General features: G+C 43.7%; 1 protein-coding gene across 2 annotated transcripts in view; it reads right to left on the reverse strand.

Annotated features, from left to right (window-relative positions):
• The window catches only part of FAM222B (family with sequence similarity 222 member B), a 68,230-nt gene extending 56,911 nt beyond the window's left edge, over positions 1-11,319 (reverse strand). The window contains exon 1 of one of the 2 annotated variants that reach the window (XM_007530694.3): positions 11,179-11,319. The gene's annotated coding sequence lies outside the window, so the exon portion shown is untranslated. The remainder of the gene's footprint in view (positions 1-11,178) is intronic. The other variant, XM_007530695.3, reaches the window with a different exon arrangement.
• Positions 11,320-23,161: the final 11,842 nt, after the last annotated feature.

The raw sequence follows: 23,161 nt of genomic DNA on the forward strand, positions 1-23,161 counted from the left end.
CACCAAAAACAAAGCCAGCCACTCTTCACTCCCCAACACTGCACGGGGGTGAGAGTGGGGTAAGAATTTGGAGAGGCAATAAAAAGACAGAAATAGATATGAAACACTTCTCTGCTGAGAAAGTATTCGCCTCACACTAAGCACAGGGACTTCACGCTTACTCCTTCTCTGGTCAGCTGTAGAGCTTCAGCTCTTCCCCTGACCTCTTTGCTACTCACTACTTATTTATTTATTTCTGGTTACCAGGATTTTCAGTGAGACTCAGTATCTTCGTGGTGAATCTACCACTCCCAGTGCCCATTTTTTCCCCCTTTCTTTATTTTGATAGGACAGAAATTGAGAGGAAAGGGGGGTGGATGGGGGGCAGACAGGGGCCAGGTGGTAGAGCACTTGGTTGAATGTATGTTACAGTGCTCAAGGACCTGTGTTCAAGCCCCCAGTCCCAACCTGCAGGAAGGAAAGTTTCACAAGTGGTGAAGCAGTCAGGTGCCTGTCTCTCTCCCTCTCTATATCCTCTTCCTCTGGATTTCTGGCTGTCTCTATCAAATAAAGACAACTGGGGGGGGGGGATTAAATAGCATAATGGTTATGCAAAAAGCCTCTCATGCCTGAGGTTCCAAAGTCCCAGGTCCAATCCACCACATCACCATAAACCAGAGCTTTTGTTTTGGTTAAAAAAAAAAATTACAATAAAACAGAAACAGACATCTGTAGTACTGCTCTAGCTCTCCAATTGTGCAGCTACCCCCAGCCACACACTCACACACACACAGATGAGGCTGGAACCTAGGTCCTTGCACATGGTAGTATATGTTCTACTGGTTGCGCCATGGCCCAGCCTCTTCACATTCACTCCCCAGTTTAATATATCAGAATCACTTTAAGAACAAAACAAATAAAACTAATTTTAGGGGTTTTAATCCATGAATTAGGCCCATGTCTCTTCTGAAAAAGTTCCAAATTTCCTGTCCTGCTTGCTGCATTAAACACAGTTTTTCTGCCAAAAATCTCAGCTCATTTCCTCCTGTTAGTCTTGCTATGATGGCGCACATCAATAATGCCCTCTTCCTATCGCTTTCAGATTTTACTAGTCTGTTTAAAATGTCCATCTGTAAGTGCCTATCATGCAGACTCAATGAGGTCTTTTGTTTTTAATTTTTGTATTTATTTACTTTCCCTTTTATTGCCCTTAGCGCTTTTTATTGTTGTTGTAGTTATTACTGTTTTGTTGTTAGATAGGACAGAGAAAAATGGAGAGAGGAAGGGAAGACAGAGGGGGAGAGAAAGATAGATACCGGCAGACCTGCTTCACCGCCTGTGAAGCGACTCCCCTGCAGGTGGGGAGTCAGGGGCTCAAACTGGGATCCTCACGCGGGTCCTTGTGCTTTGCGCCACGTGCGCTTAACCCACTGGGCTAACACCCCAATGCATGAGGTCTTCACTGACAATACCTGCATCCAGTTTTACACCAGCTCTTCTTTTTTATTTTTATTATCTTTATTTATTTATTGGATAGAGATAGTCAGAAATGGAGAGGGGAGAGAGATAGAGACACCTGCAGTACTGCTTCACCACTCTGAAGCTTTCCCCCTGCAGGTGGGGATGGGGGGGCTCGAACCAGGGTCCTTGGGCACTGTAACATGTGCGCTCAACCAGGTCCCTACACCAGCTCTTCTAAAGGAATCTCCCTTTAGTAGAACACGGTTTTTTTAATTTATTTTTTTAATGTTATTTTTTATTTATTTTCCCTTTTGTTGCTCTTGTTGTCTTTTTGTTGTTGTAGTAGTTATTACTGTTGTTGTTACTGATGTCATCATTGTTGGATAGGACAGAGAGAAATGGAGAGAGGCCGGGAAGACAGAGGGGGAGAGAAAGATAGACACCTGCAGACCTGCTTCACCACCTGTGAAACGACTCCCCTGCAGGTGGGGTGCCAGGGCTCCAACCTGGATCCTTCTGCCGGTCCTTGCTCTTTGTGCCACTTGCGCTTAACCCGCTGCGCTACCAACCAACTCCCCTTAATTTATTTTTATTTATTTATTTAACCAGAGCACTGTTCAATTCTGGCTTATGGTGGTGCGGGGGATTGAACCTGGGACTTTGGAGCCTCAGGCATGAGAGTCTGTTTGCATAACCATTATGCTATTTATCCTCCACCCTAAATTTTTTATACTTATTTATTTTCCCTTTTGTTGCCCTTGTTTTTTATTGTTGTAGTAGTTATTACTGTTGTTACTGATGTCGTCGTCATTGTTATATAGGACAGAGAGAAATGGAGAGAGGAGGAGAAGACAGAGAAGGGGAGGGGGAATACAACGAGGGGGAGAGAAAGACACCTACAGACCTGCTTCACTAGTGCCCGATTCCAATAATAAAACAAGGGCAACAAAAGGGAATAAATAAATAAATATGAAAAAAATTGTCAAACTTATTAATTATCAGAAAAATGTAAATGAAGACACTGTGTTACCACTTTATCTCAATGAGAATGTCATATCTGGGGGCCGGGCAGTAGCGCACTGGGATAAGAGCACATAGTGCAAAGCACAAGGACCTGAGGAAGGATCTGGGTTCCACCCAGCTCCCCACCTGCAGGAGGGAAACTTCACAAGCAGTGAAGCAGGTCTGCAGGTGTCTGTCCTTCTCTTTCTTTTTTTATTTTTCTTATTTCTTTATTCCCTTTTGTTGCCCTTGTAGTTATTGTTGATGTCGTCGTTGTTGGATATGACAGAGAAATGGAGAGAGGAGGGGAAGACAGAGAGGGGAAGAGAAAGATAGACACCTGCAGACCTGCTTCACCACTTGTGAAGTGACTCCCCTGCAGGTGGGAAGCCGGGGGCTCGAACCGGGATCCTTAAGCAGATCCTTGCGCCCGCTGCGCTACCACCCGACTCACTGTCCTTCTCTTTCTATCTCCCTCGCCCCTCCCTTTTCAATTTCTCTGTTCTATCTAATAAAATGGGGAAAATCATAGTGCTGGCACTGAGCCGCATTTATAACCCTGGAGGCGGGGTTGGGGTGGGGTGGGGTGGGGTGGGGTGGGGTGGGGAAGGAAAATGGCTGCCAGGAGTGGTGGATTTGTAGTCTGGCACCCCAGTAATAACCCTGACAGCAATTAAATTTAAAAAACATTTCTCATAAGCAGACTGGGAAGTAGCACATAGGATGAAACATCAAAGTTAGAATGAGCACCCAAGTTCAATCCCTAGCAGTGCCACAGTGATTAATGTTTTGTATCTCTCTCATTAATAAATCTTTTTTTTAATTAATTATTTATTTATTATTGGATAGAGACATAGAAATCGAGATGGGAGGGGAGATAGGGAGAGAGACAGACACCTGCAGACCTGCTTCACCACTCGTGAAGCTTTTCCCCCTGCAGGTGGGGACCAGGGGCTTGAACCCGGGGCCTTGCGCTCTGTAATGTGTGCGCTCAACCAGGTGTGTCACTGCCTGGCCCCCTTTTATTTTTTTTTAAATGATCAAAGATTCTCCTTTACCACATCTTGGATGGAACTTGAAGGAACCATGTCAAGTAAGATAAGCCAGAAGGGGAACACCAAATGATTTGAGTCTGGGTGTGTACCAGTAGATAAATCACTGGACCCAAATATGGGGTCTCAAGTTTGATTTTTGGCATTGCATGTGCCACAGTGATTTGTTCTGGTTCTCTTTCTTTTTCTCATAAATAATAAATCAAAATAAGATTTAAAAAAAAAGGATACTGATAATCTCACTTAGAGGTGGAACTTAAGAAACAAGGACAGAGGGCCAACAAAAGAGCTCACTTGAATAAAATGCTTTTCCATGCATGATACAGGTGACTAGGCGGGGCTTCTGCAACAAAGTCAAGGACTGGGGGTGGGAGGAGGATAGAATAAGCACTGGGAACTCAGTGCGAGATGATGAAGGAGGATTTAATTTGGCAGTGGGAGTGGTGTACAGACATCTATCACGGGGAGGAAAGAAGCTACCTGCGGGCTGGGGAGACCACATAAAGATTATGTAAAAGACTTTCACGCTGGGGGCAGGCGGCTGCACACTTGGTTAAGCACACATATAACCAGGCATCAGGACCCAGATTGTTGTCCCCTGCTCTCCACCTGCAAGAGTTCACTTCAAAAATGATAAAGCAGGTCTGTAGGTGTGTTTCTCCCTCTCAATTTCTCTCTGTCCTGTCAAATAAAAATAGAAATAAAGGGGCCGGGCGGTAGCACAATGGGTTAAGTGCACAAGGAACAGTATAAGCACAAGGACCAGTATAAGGATCCAGGTTCAAGCCCCCAGTTCGAGCCCAGGTTCCGTGTGTGTGTGTGTGTGTGTGTGTGTGTGTGTGTGTGTGTTTGCTTCACAAGTGGTGAAGCAGGTCTGCAGGTGTCTGTCTTTCCCTCTCCCCTCTCTGCCTTCCCCTCCTCTATTTCTCTCTGTCCTATCAACAACAACAGTAACAATAACAATAACAACAAGGGCAACAAAAACGGGGAAATTAGTGCAGGCACTGAGCCCTAGCAATAACCCTGAAGGGAAAAGAAAAAAAAATGGCCGCCAGGAACCCTGGATTTGTCTATGCAGGCACTGTGCCCCAGTGATAACCCTAGAGGCAAGAAAGACTTCATGCCTGAGACTCTGAGGTCCCTAGTTCAACCACCAAGTACACCACCAAATGTCAGAGATGAACAGTGCTCTGGTCTTTCTCTGTGTGAGAGAGGAGGGGAAGACAGAGAGAGGGAGAGAAAGACAGACACCTGCAGACCTGCTTCACTGCTTGTGAAGCGACCCCCCCCTGCAGGTGGGGAACCTGAGGCTCGAACCAGGATCCTTGTGCAGGTCCTTGCCCTTCGCACTATGTGTGCTTAACCTGGTGCGCTACTGCCCGGCCCCCAACAACCTGTGTTTATTTATCAGTAATACCAACTATTCTAAATACTTGGTTTGCATTAACACATTCAACCCTCACAACCACCTCATGAAGTAAGTAGTTACTATCTATCCTTATAAATGAGGAAGCTGGGAGTCGGGCTGTAGCGCAGCGGGTTAAGCGCAGGTGGCGCAAAGCACAAGGACCGGCATAAGGATCCCGGTTCGAACTCCGGCTCCCCACCTGCAGGGGAGTCGCTTCACAGGCGGTGAAGCAGGTCTGCAGGTGTCTATCTTTCTCTCCTCCTCTCTGTCTTCCCCTCCTCTCTCCATTTCTCTCTGTCCTATCCAACAACGACAACAACAATAATAACTACAACAATAAAACAACAAGGGCAACAAAAGGGAATAAATAAAATAAATATTAAAAAAAAAATTTAAAAAAAAAATAAATAAATAAATAAATGAGGAAGCTAAGGCACAGACACAAAAGTAAGCCTGTTCAGATATAGTTTCAGAAATAGAAACAGCTCAACTGGTGGAGCAACAGACTTGCATACCCAAGGTTCCTAGCTCAGTCCCCAGTGCAGCAGGTACTAGAACGGTGCTCTGGCTTCTCTCAGTCTCAACTGCAATTCTCACATGTCATGAATCTTTTTTTCTTTTAAGTTGCAGAATATTTGAACCCATGTTTATTGACAATGATTCATACTGCGAATCATTGTCAATAAATCGTAGTGCTGCGGCTGCACTACGGCTGCGCTACCGCCGACTCCCTTTTTTCCTCTTTGTTGCCATTGTTGTTGTAGCCTTGTTGTGGTTATTATTGTTATTGATGTCGCTCGTTGTTGGATAGGACAGAGAGAAATGGAGAGAGATGGGGAAGACAGAGAGGGTGAGAGAAAGATAGACACCTGCAGACCTGCTTCACCAACTGTGAAGCGGCTCCCCAGCCGGGGCTCCAACTGGGATCCTTCAGCAGGTCCTTGCACTTTGGGCCACATGCGCTTATCCAGACCCCCCATTATTTTGTTTTTAAATAGACTATCTTAAAAAGTTTTCCCTGTGGGGCCAGTGAAATAGCTCACTTAAACAGAACCCCTGGGTTCCTCAACAGCGGCAGGGGGGTCGCTTCAAAATCAGTGACAGTCTCTCCCCCTCTGTCTTCCCCTCCTCTCAACTTCTCTCTGTCCTATCCAATAACAAACAAAAAACGAAAAAAGTGGCTGCCAGACCAGAACAGTGGATTTGTAATGATAAGCCTGGAGGCAACAACAACAAAAAAAGAGTGTGTTATTTTGCCATGTGCCTCGCTCCACTGCACTGAAGGAAGCTTCAGTAATGCAGTCTCTCTAGCCCTCTCTCTCTTTCTCTCAGCCTCTATGTCTCTGTGTTTAAAAGGGGGAAAAAGTTTTCCCATAGATGTAAGATGCTTTTTTGAGAAAATGATTATTTTGTCAGGATAAAGCTAAGCTAGTAAACCTTTTTCATTTTATTTTAGCTCTTGCTTATGTCAAGGACTCTCCAGAAGTTCTGACATCCCCCCATTTAGACAGAATGTTCACACAAGCAGGCAACCAAGGTTCTGACCATCCCTTCTATCTTCCCCAAGAAAAACTCCTTTGGTAGGTCATTTACTTCACAAAAAGAGACCATAAATAGGAAAGAAAACAGAAGCAGAGAAAGGCAGGAAATTCTAATCATAGATAAACAAAATTCTATCACGTTAACGTAACACAAGTAGTATATTGAACATGTTTGAACTGATGGAAATTTCCAGAGAGGAAAAAAGATTCATTACCAAAATTAAAAGAATTGTTCCATTACTGAAAAAAAAAGATAAATAAACTAGCTCTAACATCTTATACCTCCATTTTGTTTTCCATGTGGCAGAGAGAATAAATTTGTATTCTGTACATGATCTATAGCGATAATAAATTCTTTTTTATTTTTTTTTAAAGGTTTAATTTTTTTAATCTTTATTTATTTGATAGAGACAGTCAGAAATTGAGAGGGAAGGGGGTGACAGGAAGAGAGACAAAGGGAGACACCTGTAGCCCTGCTTCTCCATTCGCAAAGCTTTCCCCTTGCAGGTGGCGACCGGGGGCTCAAACCCGGTTTCTTGAGCACTGTAACATGTATGCTTAATCAAGCACGCCACCAACCGGCCCCATAAATTCTTTTTTAAAATATTTATGTGGTCTGGGAGGTGGCGCAGTGGCTAAGGCACTAGACTCTCAAGCATGAGGTCCTGGGTTCAATCCCCTGCAGCACATGTACCAGAGTGATGTCTGCTTCTTTCTCTCTTCTATCTTTCTCATTAATAAATAAAATCTTCAACAAGGGCAACAGAAAGGGAAAATAAATAAAAATAAATAAATAAATAAAATCTTTTTTAAAAGTTTTAAAAAATCATATATATATTTACTTATGAGCAAGAATCACAGCATCACTCTGGCACATGCAATGTCAGGGATCCAGCTCAGGACCTCATGCTTGAGGAGTCAATACTTTATCTACTGTGTCACCTCCTGGGTTGTACTCTCAGAAAAAGAAAAAAGAAGAGAAGTGAAGAGATTTATGTCATCAGAAAGAAGCTAAGAAGTCAGAACAGGAGCTGGGTGGTAGGTAGTGCACCGGGTTAAGCGCACATAGTCTGAAGCAAAAGGATCTGTTCAAGAATCTTGGTTCAATTCCCGGTTTCCCACCTGCAGGGGGGTCGTTTCACAAGCTGTAAAGCTGAAGCTGGTCTGCAGGTGTCTATCTTTCTCCCTCTATCTTCCCCTTCTCTCTCAACTTCTCTATGTCCTATCCAATAAAAAAATAAAATAAAAAACAAGTGAGGGAGACAGCATAATGGTTATGCAGAGACTCCCATGCCTGAGACCATGAAGTCCCAGGTTCAGTCCCTTGCACCACCATAAGCCAGAGCTGAGCAGAGGTCTGGTTAAGAAAAAAAAAAAAAGAGTGGTCCGGGAGGCGGCGCAATGAATAAAGCACTGGGCAGCACATGTACCAGAGTGATGTCTAGTTCTTTCTCTCCTCCTAATCTCTCATGAGTAAACAAGCAAAAAAATAAATAAATAAATTATTTTAAAAAAGAGAGAGAGAATGGAAAAAATGTCCTCCAGGAGCAGTGGATTCGTAGTTCAGGCACTGAGCCCCAGTAGTAATCCTGAAGGCAAAAAAAAAAAAAAAAAGTCAGAGCATCATAGCTCTGGTACAGGAGGTGGTGGCAGGGGAACAAATCCAGGACCCCTAGCACTCTAGCTGCTGAGCCACCTCTTTGAACACCAAATGCTTTCTTAAAAAAAGAAAGACGGAGTCAGGCGGTAGTGCAGCAGGTTAAACACATGTGGCACAAAGAGCAAGGATCAGTTTAAGGATCCTGGTTCGAGCCCCCAGCTCCCCACCTGCAGGGGGATCGCTTCACAAGTGGTGAAGCAGGTCTGTAGGTGTTTATCTTTCTCTCCACCGCTCTGTCTTCCCCTCCCTCTCTCCATTTCTCTCTGTCCTATTTAACAACAATAACTACAACAATAAAAAAGGGCAACAAAAGGGAAAATAAATATAAAAAATAATTTTAAAAAAAAGAAGAAAAAAGCATCTTCTCAGGCCAGGCAGTAAAGCACTAATGTTAACATGAGCAAAGACCTGGTTTCAACCCCCATCCCCATCTGCAGGAGGAAAGCTTCACAAGTGGTGAAGTTGTATGCAAGGTGTCTCTTCCTACCTCTGTCATCCCCTCCCCTCTCTATTTCTCTCCTAATCAAATTAAAAGGGGGGGGTGCTGAAAAAGAACAATCCATACCAAAGTGCTCGCTCTTCTCCCCCCCAATAAAATAGATGGTAGCTGGGGAATGGCTCAACTGATGGAGCTTTGACTTTGCTTGCCTAATGTTCCCAATTCCCTGGACAACATGTACCAAAATGGTGCTTTGGCTTCTCTTTCTCTCCATCTCTCTCTTCTCTCTCTCCCCTCCTCTGTGTGTGTGTGTGTGTGTGTTTTGAAACTGTCTCTCATATGTAATAAATAAAATAAATAGATCTACAAAAATAGGCAGGAGACACAGCATAATGGTTATGCAAAACAATTTCAGGCTGGAGGTGCCAAGATCCCAGGTTCAGTCCCAACATCTCTATAAGCCAGAGCTGAGTAGTATCCTGGTGTGTGTGTACATGTGTCTATCTGGTTTTTGTTTGTTTTGCCTCCAGGGTTATTACTGCGGGCTTGGTGCCTGCACTATGAACCCACTGTTCATGTGGCAATTTTTTTTTATTATTTTTTTGGATAGGACAGAGAGAAATTGAGAGGGTAGGGGAAGACAGAGAGGGAGAGAGAATGATAGACATCTGCAGACCTGCTTCACCACTTGTGAAGTGACCCCCCCCACACAGGTGGGGAGCCGGGGCTCCAACCAAGATCCTTGAGTTTCACACTATGTGTGCTTGACTGGGTGCACCACCACCGGGCCCCCAATGTGTGTCTCTTTCTCATTAAATAAATAAATAAGAGGAAGAAGAGGAGAATCAGTGTTACAGTCAATTTATTAGAAAAGCCAAGGGAGTAGAGCAAAACCTTTAAAGTGATACTTCACTGTGTATTTCTAAGCAAGAGAGGTAAAACACGTTTTACAAGATAGAGAAGTTAAAGACAAGTAGGGTTCATTTCTCCCATTCCTTAGAATAAATAATTCATTCTCCTTATCTGTAAATCTTCAGAGGATCTAGTATAGCCACTCCCCTACCTGTTTGCTCAGATGAAAGACAAATCACTGATTTAAAAGGGGGGGGGGGGGGCTTTGTCATTTCAAGCCCTCAATCCTCAGAGCCAGCAAAGCTGAAGCATCTGTCTCTATCCTTTCAAAAGGAGTTTCACCTCTCTTTCAAGAGCTGTGGCTAGAAAACCATTCTCTCTCTCTCTCTCTCCCAAAAGCACAATTTACTGTCTTCTGCTTTGTCTACCCTAAGTAACAACTAGAACAACAACAAAGACTCAGGAGTGCTCCTTCAGTCTCTCAGAAAAGAACCTCTTGGGCTTTTGCACATCTGCTTCTGTATTTCTCTGAGAAACTCTCCACCCTAGAAGTCCCATTGGCAAGGTAATAGAAAGTGGAGCTGAAAAGCTGCTTGCTATATGCTTATCTGACCTCCAATAGAGACAGGGCCCTGGGGCAAGCAGAGACTATTAGGCAAAGGGAAAGCTTTGCAATTTAAAAGTAATAATTGCACTTGCACATCATTCACCAGCTAGTCTCAAACTAGCTTTCAGTCCATAATAAAGCACATTAGCGCTATATAGCGTTCAGCAAGCATTTTACAGATCGGCCCTCCACTCTCTATTTCCTTCCTCTTGGATAAGGAGGCATTTGTTTAAAAAAAAAAAAAAAAAGTCTGAGTGTAGTATTTTCCATATACATATATATATATACACATATATATATGAAGGCTAATTTCTCACATCCTAAAACTAATTGATATTTTTGCACATGACCTGCTGGGCCTGTGTAGAAAGTACGGTAGTCATGTTTCCCAAACAATATGCTTCGCCATGACAAAGGTACCAGGCATTCTATTAACAGCAGCAAGATCTTCAAAAAAAAAAAAAAAAAAATCCAATGCTGTTTGGGAAATATATTCACCTCCGCAGAGAACTTAGCATGTTCATAAACAATATCAATGCCACACACGATGCCGGCAACAGCCCGTGGAAGTACTACATCATCGTCCAGAGGTGCGGAAAGGTTAAGTGGGTGGGACGTGCCCAAGGTTATCCACCGGCTTTATCAATGAAGGACTTCGGCAGGAATCTCTCTGGCTCTGAGCCTCGAGATGGTCTCCCCGGATCCTCCTGCTTCCAGGAGACATTTCCGGACTTCCATCCTCCCAAGCCGGGGCAGCCCAGGACTCCGGGCGGCCGGCCCTGCCCTGCCGGCTTCAGAGGCGGCTCCTCGGGCTCCAGCAGGGCTTTTCATCCTCCGCCACCCTCCCCCCGCGACCATTCTCTGGAAGAAGCGGAAAGGGAGAGGCGACCGAAAGCTCCTGGGGGAAGGGATCCCGACAAACGGCGGGGTGCGGGACACTGCCCCTGCCGAGGGCTCCTGCGCCCTGCAGCGCGCACCCTCCTCCTCGCCGCCGCGGGCCCCGCGCCCCGGCCGCCCGGGCCCCCGATTCTCCCTTCGTCACTTCAAACTGTCCCTGCCCCCACGCCCCTTCGCCTGCGACTGGCAGAGCCCAAACCCCGTCTCCAAGTCAGGGCATTCTCACACCGGATCGGCCCTCTTCCCTTCCGCCGACCACCTCGCATCCACTAGCACTCACTGTCGGTGACTGGGCCCGGCCCTCATGGCTGCTCCGTAGCCGCCCGCCGCCGCCACCGCTGCTCCACGCCCCGGCCCCTCAATCGCCTCTGCCGCCGTCGGGACTCGCCGGGAGCCACTCCTGCGCCTGCGCAGCTCGGAGTGCCGGGGCCCTCGCTGGCCGTGCGCGCCTGCGCAGTCCGCGCCGGGGGCGTCTTCCTTAGTGCCTGATACCCTGGACCCGTGGGTCTCAGGTGGACATGGCCGATGGCATCGAGGACTTATTAAGAGTAGAGCCTCAGGCGATTGCCCCAGTTCTATAGACTGTTCTTGGCAGGTTACTAGACTCTTTAACTGTGATTCCCATAAGGAGCCATAGACTTAATGTGCATTTTCAGAAATCTGAAGCTCACTTGAATGTAAAGACCTTAGTTAAGATGCTCTGACTGCCGACTGGTAATAAGTCAGAGTTTCTTAAAATAAGATGATCATGGAGGACTGGAGATAGATCACAGAGCCTTGTTATGTGGGTGGCCCTGGACTCAAACCTTGACACCATATGGGAACGCCATGGATGGGGGGCAATATTATAGATGGTGGAGGTAAATAATATTCTCTCCATGTGTTTTTTTCCTTCTCTCAAAGAAATAAAGAAAAAGGGAAAATTTTTGTGTCATAAAATTTGTTTATAAACAAGGCTTTAGACAGGCTGACGAGATAGTGACAGTGAAAACACTTAGGCTTAAGGCATTTACAAAGCAAAAACTTGTCAGCCTCTAGCCATTCTGCATATCAAAAGATAAGGCCTCTACACTTAGCCATTGAATGAAGGCAATTGAATAGAAATCTGCCTCTGGCGCCAGAGTGGCTACTGATACATTCCTTCACCCAGTTTCCCACAGACACAATTTTCACTGAAATATATATAACCAAGGTATTCTTGCCTAGCAGGCAGGCAGTTTTCTCTCTCCTGGCTGACAGGCCTCCGTCTGTCTCACCAAGATGAAGACGGCTCCTTTTTACTGTTCTTTACTAACCACTCTACCTTTCTCTTGGTGACTATTTCTTAACTTATTTATAACAATAAACTTTGTTTAAAAAATATTTTTCTTTTATTATTGGTTGAAGGCAGAAAGAATTTGAGAGGAGAGGAGGAGATAGACAGAAAGACACCTACAGTCTTTCTTCCCCCACATGTGAAGCTTTCCCCTGCAGGTGGTGACCAGGGACTTGAGCCTAATGTGAGCACTTAACTAGGTGCGACACTGCCTGGCCCCCCAACAAACTTTATAAATTGTTTGCAGCTGCTTAATTCTCTTTGATTCCCTGTGCATCACCAGCAGTAAGAAGGCAAAATATGTCTTCAGAAATTGCACTGGGGATACCACTCTGCAGTATCCATAGAGTGGTGCTCTGAGCTCATCCCCAGGACCACGTTTTTGTTTTTGTTTTTTTCCTTGCCAGGGCTTCACTAGAGATTAGCTGTCTGCACAATCCTACCATTCCCTGGCAAACTATATATACATATATATTCCTTTTTTGTTGCCCTTGTTGTTTATTGTTGTTGTAGTTATCGTTGTTGTTATTGATGCTGTCGTTGTTAGATGGGACAGAGAGAAATGGAGAGAGGAGGGGAAGACAGAGAGGGGGAGAGAAAGACACCTGCAAACCTGCTTCACCGCTTGTGAAGCGACTCCCCTGCAGGTGGGGAGCCGATCTGGGGGCTAGAACGGGGTCCTTATGCTGGTCCTTGCGCTTTGCTTCACATTCTCTTAACCCGCTTTGCTACCGCCCCACCCCACTTCCAACTTTTTTTTTTCCCCTTCTACCTAGAGGGTGAAAGGCAAAAGGGGAAAAAGATGGAGAGGAGGAACACATCAGCACTGTTTTTTTTTTCTTTTTGTAGTTATTATTGTTGTTATTTGATGTCATCGTTGTTGGATAGGACAGAGAGAAATGGAGAGATGAGGAAGACAGAGGGGGAGAGAAAGATAGACGCCTGCAGACCTGCTTCACCACCTGTGAAGAGACTCCCCTGCAGGTGGGGAGCCAGGGGCTCGAACCAGGATCCTTATGCCGATCAGCACTGTTTTATCACTTGTGAAGCTCTCCTGTTGCATGCTCCTCCTGTGTTGTGGGCAGAGCTCAAACTAGGGTCCTCTACTGGATGCGCTCTACTGGATGAAATAACACACGCACGCATTTTTATTTAAATAGATGAGAAAGGTAGAAACAACACAACACTAGAACTTCCCTCAGTACCATGTTGCCTCCATGTAGTGCCAAGGTTTGAAAACTGGTGCATATATGGCAGAGCATACACCTTATTTGCTGAGCTATCTTACAGACCCTGCTTGTTGTTGTTTGGTTTTTATTTATAAAAAGGAAACACTGACAAAAACCATAGAATAAAGGGGTACAACTCCACATAATTCCCAACACCAGAACTCCATATCCCATCCCCTCTCCTGATAGCTTTCCTATTTTTTATCCCTCTGGGAGTATGGTCATTATGGGGTGCAGAAGGTGGAAGATCTGGCTTTTTTTTTTTTTTAAGATTTTATTTATTTATTAATGAGGAAGATAGGAGGAGAGAGAAAGAACCAGACATCACTCTGACATATGTGCTGCCTGGGATAGAACTCAGGACCTCATATTTGAGAGTCCAAAGCTTTATCACTGCGCCACCTCCTGGACCACAAGATTTGGCTTCTTAGTTGCTTCCCCACTGAACATAGGCGTTGACAGGTCGATCCATACTCACAGCCTGTCTCTCTCTTTCCCTAATGAGGGAGGGCTCTGGGGAAGCAGGTCTCCAGGACACATTGGTGGGGTTGTCTGCCCAGGGAAGTCCAGTTGGCATCACGGTAGCATCTGGAACCTGGTGGCTGAAAGAAGAGTTAACATATAAAGCCAAACAAATTGTTGAATAATCATGAACCTAAAGGCTAGAATATTGCAAATGAAGATTTGGGGTCTCCATTTTGTAGATATTAGGTCTATTTTAGTTATATCCCAAAGAGCCCATGACTATATTAGTTTTCTTTTCTTTTTTTTTTTTTTTCCTGAGCCTGACATCTGATATGCAAGTGGATCCAAGTTATTGTCTGGGGAGATGATGTCATGGCTGGAATTTCCCAATTATGGGAAAAGTGTATAAATATGGCTGACTGTAAGCCCCATCGATTTGATCAATTTGGGGTCTATATTGTTTTTTATGTATTATTATTATTATTATTTACAAGAGAGAGAGAAAGAAAGAATCAGAACATCACTGACATGTGTTGTTACATATGGAACTCAGGACCTCATGCTTGAGGATTAAACACTTTATCCACTGTACTATCTCTTAGATCACAGATTTGTTTTTGTTTAATATTTATTTATTTTTATATATTTTTTAAGATTTTATTTATTTATTAATGAGAAAGGAGGAGAGAGAGAAAGAACCAGACATCTGCCAGGAATTGAACTCAGGACCTCATGCTTGAAAGTCCAACACATTATCCACTGCACTACTTCCTAGACCACTGTTTAATATGTACTGATAAGAGAAAGTGAAGGAGCCAGGCAATGGTAAACCCAGTTGAGCAAAAAAGGCCAGAATTCCAGCCCCCAGTCCCCACTTGCAGGAAGAAAGCTTCATATGTGGTGAAGCAATGCTACAGATGTATCTTCCTCTCCCCGCTTCTCTTTCTCCTTTCTTCAAGTTCCTGTCTTTACTCAATAAACAAAAAATAATAAGAGGAGGGAGTAGGGCGGTAGCACAGCATGTAAAGCACACATGGAGCAAAGCGCAGGACCACAGCTTTTTTTTTTTTTTAATTATTATTATTATGTGGTCTGGGAGGTGGCACAGTGATAAAGCTTTGGACTCTCAAGCATGAGGTCCAGAGTTTGATTCCTGGCAACACATGTGCCAGAATGATGTCTGCTTCTTTCTCTCTCCTCCTATCTTTCTCATAAATAAATAAAATCTCCAAAAAAATTATTATTTCCCTCCAGGATTATTGCTAGGGCTCGGTGCCTGCACCACAAATCTACTCTTCCTGGAGTTTTTACTTTTGTAAAAAAATATCCCCCTTATTGTTTATCATTGTTGTGGTTATTGATGTTGTTGTTGGATAGGACAGAGAGAAATGGAGAGAGGGAGGGGGAGACATAGAGGGGGAGAAAAAGATACCTGCAGACCTGCTTCACTGCTTGTGAAGTGACACCCTCCCCCCGTAGGTGGAGAGCCAGTGTCTGGAACCAGGATCCTTGAGCCAGTCCTTGCACTTTGCACCATGTGCGCTTAACCCGCTGCGCTACTGCCTGACCCCTCCCCCCCACCAGAAGCTTTTTATTGAATTCAGGCACAGCTGTGACAGTCTCTTTCTGAGGAAGTGCTACTGGAGTTGAGACCTCACAATCACATAGCTAATAAGAGGCAAGCTGAGATAGGAACCAAGGCAGTCTGTTTCATTTGAATTGCTCCTCCTGGGGAGCAAACCTAGGACATAGGAGCATAGGAAGTAGGAGTAGCAGGTAAAACTCCTGAAGCTTGAGATGTGAGGTAATGAAGGGGAGGAGCAGTGTAGCTGAGTCCTGGGGAGTAGAAGTAAAAAGTGCTCATTGTGCACAAAGTCTTCGGATACATCTAGATGTAGATCTTGTCAGTGTTTCCATTTTATTTTATTTTTTCCTTTATTGGGGGACTAATGTTTTACATTTGACAGTAAATACAATAGTTTGTACATGCATAATACTTCTCAGTTTTCCACATAACAATACAACCCATTTTATTTTTTAAAAGGTGTTTTCATTTCATAAATAAATAAGAAAAAAATCTAGATGTAATAGAAAATGGCTGGGAGTTTTAAGTACCATCTCCTAGTTCAAACCCCCTCCCCCCCCATCTCTGAAATCTTTCTGCTCCTCTCCACCAAATTTTGCTGAGAAATAGAAAGTAACACCTAGTTGAAAAGAGAATTGGGGTAAGTGAAGTGTTTGTTTTAATCATTTAGGATTAGGCATTCTTTTGAAATAAATGCTGAGGGGAGGAATATAGGACAAAGAGAAATTGTCTACACAGAAAAGAAAGGATAATTCATGAAGCAGGATTCCTAAAGGGGTATAAAACAATTAGCCTTATGATAAGAACATTTATTATGAGTTTGCATTGTTTTAAGTCCAAAATTAAAAGTATTAGGGAGATATGCTATTATCAGTTTCTTCAGTTTGCAGATGTGGAAACTAACATTTGGAGAATTTAAATAACATGCCCACAATCACACAGCTAAGAACCAAGGCAGTCTGTTTCATTTGGTTAGCTTATCCTAACCTCACAAAAAAAAAAAAAAAAAAAAAAAACCTCCCCCAATATCCTTTTTTTTAAAGATTTTATTTATGGGGGCTGGGTGGTGGCACACCTGGTTGAGCGCACATGTTACAATGCGCAAGGACCCAGGTTGGAGCCCCCAGTCCCCACCTGCAGGGGGCAAGCTTCACAAGCGGGAAAGTAGTGCTGCAGGTATTTCTCTGCCTCTCACCCTCCCTATCCCTCCCTTCCCTCTCAATTTCTGACTATCTCTATCCAATAAATAAATAAAAAATAAGAAAAAAAGACTATTTATTAGTGAGAAAGATAGGAAGAGAGAGAAAAAGAACGAGACATCACTCTGGCATATGTGCTGGCAGGGATTGAATTTGGGACCTTATGTTTGAGAATCTAATGCTTTATCCACTGTGCCACATCCTAGACCACCCAAAATATCTTTTTTTTATATATTTATTTATTTTCCCTTTTGTTGCCCTTATTTTTTATTGTTGTTGTAGTTATTATTGTTGTTATCACTGACGTCTTCATTGTTAGATAGGACAGAAAGAAATGGAGAGAGGAGGAGAAGACAGAGAGGGGGAGAGAAAGACAGACAGACACCTGCAGACCTGCTTCATGGCCTGTGAAGGGACTCCCCTGCAGGTGGGGAGCAAGGGGCTCAAACCAGCATCCTTACACTGGTCCTTTTGCTTTGCACCATGTGCGCTTAACCCACTGCACTACTGCCCGACTCCCTTTTAAAGATTTTTTTATTTATTTATGAGAAAGATAGGAGGAGAGAGAAAGAACTAGACATCACTCTGGCACATGTGCTGCCTGGGATTGAACTCAGAACCTCATGCTTGAGAGTCCAAAGCTTTATCACTACACCATCTCCCGGACCACTCACAATATCTTTTGAGGGGTACTTTCTGGGAAAGAAGAGAGTTAACAATGCACTTTAACTAATTTCCCTGTAGTTTTTGTGCCATCCTGGTGTTTTCCCATGGTGTTATCTGTTGCCAACACTGTAGTAATGAGTATGTATTTATGTAGTTAAAATCTTCAACCACTGTTTAACATGAAATTTAATCTTCTTAATTTTATTGTTACCAGAAAACTGCTTAGCTCTGACTTATGCCAGGGATTGAATCTGGGACTTACAATCTCAGGCATGAAAGTCATTTTTGTATAACCACTATGCTATCTCTCAGATCCATGTGTGTGTGTGTGTGTGTGTGTGTGTGTGTGTGTGTGTGTGTGTGTGTGTATGAGAGAGAGAGAGAGGCCAACCAGAGCACCATTCAGCCACTTTTGATGTTCTATTTGTTTCTTTTATTTTTTGCTTCCAGGGTTATCACTGGGGCTCTATACTTACACTATGAATCCACTGCTCCTGGTAACCATTTTTTTCATGTTGTTGTTATTGCTGTTGTTGTTGTTGTTAGATAGGACAGAGAGAAATCAGGAGAGAGTAGGGGAAGACAGAGAGGGGGAGAGAAAAATGGACCCCTGTGCTTCATACCATATGCACCTAACCCAGTATGCTACTGCCCGGCCCCAATTCTATTTGTTTCTATCTGTCTTCATGTTATTTGGTGCTGGGGATCAAATACAGGGTTTCATACATGCAAGGAATGCACTCTGTGGATGACCCAACTTCCAGAACCTGGACATTAGCCATTTAGCTTTATTTATTTTTTCTTTTTAAATATTTTTTATTTATTTATTAATGAGAAAGATAGGAGGAAAGACATAAAGAACCAGACATCACTCTGGTACATGTGCTGCTGGGGCTTGAACTTGAGACTTCATACTTGAGAGTCCAATGCTTTATCCATTGCGCCAACTCCCAGACCACTTTATGTTTTTCCAATCAGGGGCTCAGTGCCTACAGAATCCACCACTCCCTACAGCTATTACCCTCCATTTTTGGTAGAAGATGAGAGACTGCAGTTGTGGGGAGAGAGACAATGAAAGTCTCCTGCAGCATCACTCTACCTTCTGAAGCTTCCTCCCTGCAGGCACTCCCATCTGGTTCCCTGGGGGCAGAAACCAAGTCTTTGTACATAGTAACCTGTGCACTCTACCCAGGGAACTACCTGCTTCCCCTTGGAAGTTAACCTTAACAGCAGTTGAAGTGGCATTTCATTTAATAGTCCATGAAAGAAGGTTGCTATTTTTCTGACTGTTGGTTGTCCTGTATTTAGTGGCATCTTGTTTTTTGGGCATATGGAGGCCCAAAGTACATCTAGAATATCATGTTCCACAAAGGCTTTTCATTTCACAAACAGTTCAGGCAGCATGAAAGTTGGAACCTGGTGTCATCTGCAAGTCCTCAGCGCATTTGGCTGCCCAGGCTCTGTCAACCCAGTGTTTCTCAGAGCTTCTCTGGATGCTCAGCTTCCATTCACACAACAGCAGTCTGTAGAGTTGTTTCTCACTATCCTCTGACAATTCTCCCCTCGCAGACCGATATCATCCATTCCCTTCTTTCTATCAGGTCATTGCCATAAGCAAACAAAATATTTTCATCTTGGGTCAGAGAGCTCACTTTGAAGGATGTGTGCCTTAACATTATGCAAGGTCCAGGTTTAAATCCTGGCACCATATGGGAGGTGCTATTACATTCTGGGGAAGCTCCAGCGCTATTTTTCTCTCCCTGTCTCTATCTGAATGAAAGAAAAGCCCAGAACAGTGAAATTGTGTATGAAAAGAGCTCTAACATGGGGGGGGGGGGGAAGAAAGAATGAAAGAGATAAGAAAAAAAAAGAAAGAGGAAGGAAGGAACTCCTAAAAAAGAAAGAATGAGAGAGAGATAAAGAAAGAAAGAAAGAAAGAAAGAAAGAAAGAAAGGAAGGAAGGAAGGAAGGAAGGAAGGAAGGAAGGAAGGAAGGAAGGAAGATATGCTCCGGGAGGTGGAGCAGTGATAAAGCTTTGGACTCTCAAGCATGAGGTTGATCCCTGACAGCACATGTGCCAGAGTGATGTCTGGTTCTTTCTCTCTCCTCTTATCTTTCTCATAAATAAAATAAAATAGAAAGAAAAGAAAGAATAGAAAAGGTGGCCTCAGGTGGGGGAGACAGCATAACGGTTATGCACACAGACTCTCATGCCTGAGGCTCCAACATCCCAAGTTCAGTCCCTGCACCACCATAAACCAGAGCTGAGCAGTGCTCTGGTGTTTCTCTCACTGTGTGTCTCTCTCTGCATCTTTCTTAAAAATAAAATAAATAGGGAGTAGTGCAATGGGTTAAGGCGCAAAGTGCAAGGATCCTGACTCGAGCCCTGGCTCCCCACCTGCAGGGGGGTGGCTTCACAAGCAGTGAAGGTTTGCAGGTGTCTTTCTCTCCCCCTTTCTGTCTTCCCCTCCTCTCTCCATTTCTCTCCATCCTATCCAACAACGACATCAATAAAAACAACAATAATAACTACAACAATAAAACAAGGGCAACAAAGGGAATAAATAAATAAAAAGTTTAAAAAATTAAAAAAAAAAAGCTTTGTGACTAGTCATCATTAAAAAAAAAAAAGAGTTGCCTGGGAGGTGGCTCAGTGGATAAAGCACTGGACTCTCAAGCATGAGGTCCTCAGTTCAGTCCCCACAGCACATGTACCAGAGTGATGTCTGGTTCTTTCTCTCCTCCTATGTTTCTCACTAATAAATAAAATCTTTAAAAGAAAGGAAGAAAGAAAGAAAGAAAGAAAGGAAAAAAAAAAAAAGAAAAGATGGCCTCTGGGAGCAATAGATTTATACTATCTGCACCGAGCCCCAGTGATAACCCTGGTGGCAGGGGTAGGTAGCATAATGGTTATGCAAATAGACTCTCATGCCTGAGGCTCCAGAGTCCCAGGTTCAATCCCCTGCAGCATCATAAACCAGAGCTGATCAGTGCTCTGGTATAAAATAAAATAAAATAAAATAAAATAAAATAAAATAAAATAAAATAAAATAAAATAAAATATTTAAAAGTTAAAAAATAAAATAAAATAAAACAAATTGGGGCTGGGGGATAGCATAATGGTTCTGTAAAAAAAAATTTTGGGGGGGGGTCAGGGGTTAAGTGCAGGTGGCACTAAGAGCTGCAAGAGGATCCAGGTTCCAGCCCTGGGTCCCTACTGCAGGGGAGTCGCTTCATAGGAGGTGAAGCAGGTCTGCAGGTGTCTATCTTTCTCTCCCCCTCTGTGTCTTCCTCTCCTCTCTCCATTTCTTTCTGTCCTATCCAACAACGACGACATCAATAACAACAACAATAAAAACAAGGGCAACGAAAAGGAAATAAATAAATACGTTTTTCGAAAATAAATAAATAAAATAAAACTTTTTTGTGTGTGTGTGCGGGGGTAGATAGCGTAATGATTATGCAAAGAGACTCTCATTCTTGAGGCTCTGAAATTCCAGGTTCAATCCTCCCAGCACCACCATAAGCCAGAGCTGAGTGGTGCTCTGGTTTAAAAAAAAAAACAAAAAACTTTTGGGGGTCGGAAGGTAGTGCACTGGGTTAAGCGCACATGGTGTAAAGCATAAGGACAGGCAAGGATCCCTGTTCACGCCCCTGGCTTCCCACCTGCTGGGGTTTTGCTTCACAAGTGGAGAAGCAGGTCTGCAGGTGTCATTCTCTCCCTCTCTTTGTCACCCCCCCTCCCGCCACAATTCTCTCTGTCCTATCCAGCAACAACAATAAAACAGCAAGAACAACAAAAGGGAATAAATAGATAAATATTTTAAAAATCAAAAACAGAAAACAAAGAACGGGAGTTGGGCAGTAGTGCAGTGGATTAAACGCAGGTGGAGCAAAACACAAGGACCTGGTGCTTAACCATCCCGGTTAGAGACCCCAGTTCCCCAGCTGCAGGGGCATCTCTTCACAAGTGGTGAAGCAGGTCTGCAGGTGTCTATCTTTCTCTCCACCTCTCTGTCTCCCTTCTTCTCTCCATTTTTATTTTATTTATTTATTTATTTATTTTTAAAGATTTTATTTATTTATGAGAAAGATAGGAGGAGAAAGAAAGAGCCAAACATCACTCTGGCACATGTGCTGCCGGGGATCGAACTCAGGACCTCATGCTTGAGAGTCCAAAGCTTTACCACTGTGCCACCTCCTGGACCACTCCATTTTTCTCTGTCCTATCCAACAACAATAATAACTAGAACAATAAAACAACGAGGACAACAAAAGGAAATAAATAAATATTATAAAATTTTTTAAAAGGAGTCGGGAGGTAACACAGTGGGTTAAGCAAAGGTGGCGCAAAGCACAAGAGCAGCTTAAGGTTCTGGGTTCGAGCCCCGGGCTCCCCACCTGCAGAGGAGTCGCTTCACAGGCAGTGAAGCAGGTCTGCAGGTGTCTTTCTCTCCCCCTCTGTCTTCCCCTCCTCTCTCCATTTCTCTCTGTCCTATCCAACAATGACGACATCAATAATAACTACAACAATAAAACAACAAGGACAACAAAAGGGAATAAATAAATAAATATTTAAAAAAACATTTGTTTCACAAGACAGTCACTCAGAAGTACTTAGGTATATGCAGTGCTGGAGATGAAAGTTAGGACCTCATGTATACAAATCCTAATTCAGCTGTAGAAACCTCTCTCAACAACCCCATTTCTCTCTCCCTTGTCTGTTAACACTTCTCCTTTGCTCTTTTCTCTGAGGAAAGCTGTGTACATATTCTGGTCACCATCAATTCCTCTCTTATTATTATTATTTTTTTATCAGAGCACTGGTCATCTCCAGCTTATGGTGGTGTGGGGGATTGAACCTGGAACTTTGGACCTTCAGGCATGAGACTCTTTTTGCATAACCATTATGCTATCTACCCTCCGCCTCTTTCCTCCTCCTCCTCCTTCTTCTTCTTCATCATCTTCTTCTTTTTTAATGGAGAGAGGAGGGGAAGACATAGAGGAAGAGAAAAAGACACCTGTAGACCTGCTTCATTGCCTGTGAAGGGACTCCCCTGCAGGTGGGGAGCCAGGGCCTTGAACAGGGATCCTTATGCTGGTCCTTGTGCTTCAGCTTAACCTGCTGTGCTACCACCCAGCTCCCTCCTCTCTTATTTTCTATTAGACCCATTCCATTTAGACTTTCACCTAGAACATTTTATTGAAACTGTTCTTGTTAGGTCTCTAATATCTCACAAACACACACACACATACACAGAGACAGACACAGACACACACACTCCTAGGATCAAAGTGATAGAAATTTTTATCACAATTTGTTTGGCTTCGTATGTTAACTCTCTTCAATCACCAGGTTCCAGATGCCACCAGGATGCTGGCCAGTCTTCCCTGCATTGAAGACCCCACCAATGTGTCCTGGAGCTCAGCTTCCCCAGAGACCCACCCTACTAGGGAAAGAGAGAGGCAGACTGGGAGTATGGACCAACCAGTCAACGCCCATGTTCAGCGAGGAAGCAATTACAGAAGCCAGACCTTCTACCTTCTGCAACCCTCAATGACCCTGGGTCCATGCTCCCAGAGAGATAGAGAATGGGAAAGTTATCAGGGGAGGGGGTGGGATATGGAGATTGGGTGGTGGGAATTGTGTGGAGTTGTACCACTCCTACCCTATGGTTTTGTTAATTAATCCTTTCTTAAATAAAAAAAAAAAATTTTTATCCATTTTGTTAAGTGATATATCCTGAGCACCTGGACAGAGCTTGTACACAATATATGTTTAATGAATCCCCATTCCTTCTAGT

Source organism: Erinaceus europaeus, chromosome 12, assembly GCF_950295315.1.
Source record: "Erinaceus europaeus chromosome 12, mEriEur2.1, whole genome shotgun sequence".
Classification (NCBI taxonomy): domain Eukaryota; kingdom Metazoa; phylum Chordata; class Mammalia; order Eulipotyphla; family Erinaceidae; genus Erinaceus; species Erinaceus europaeus.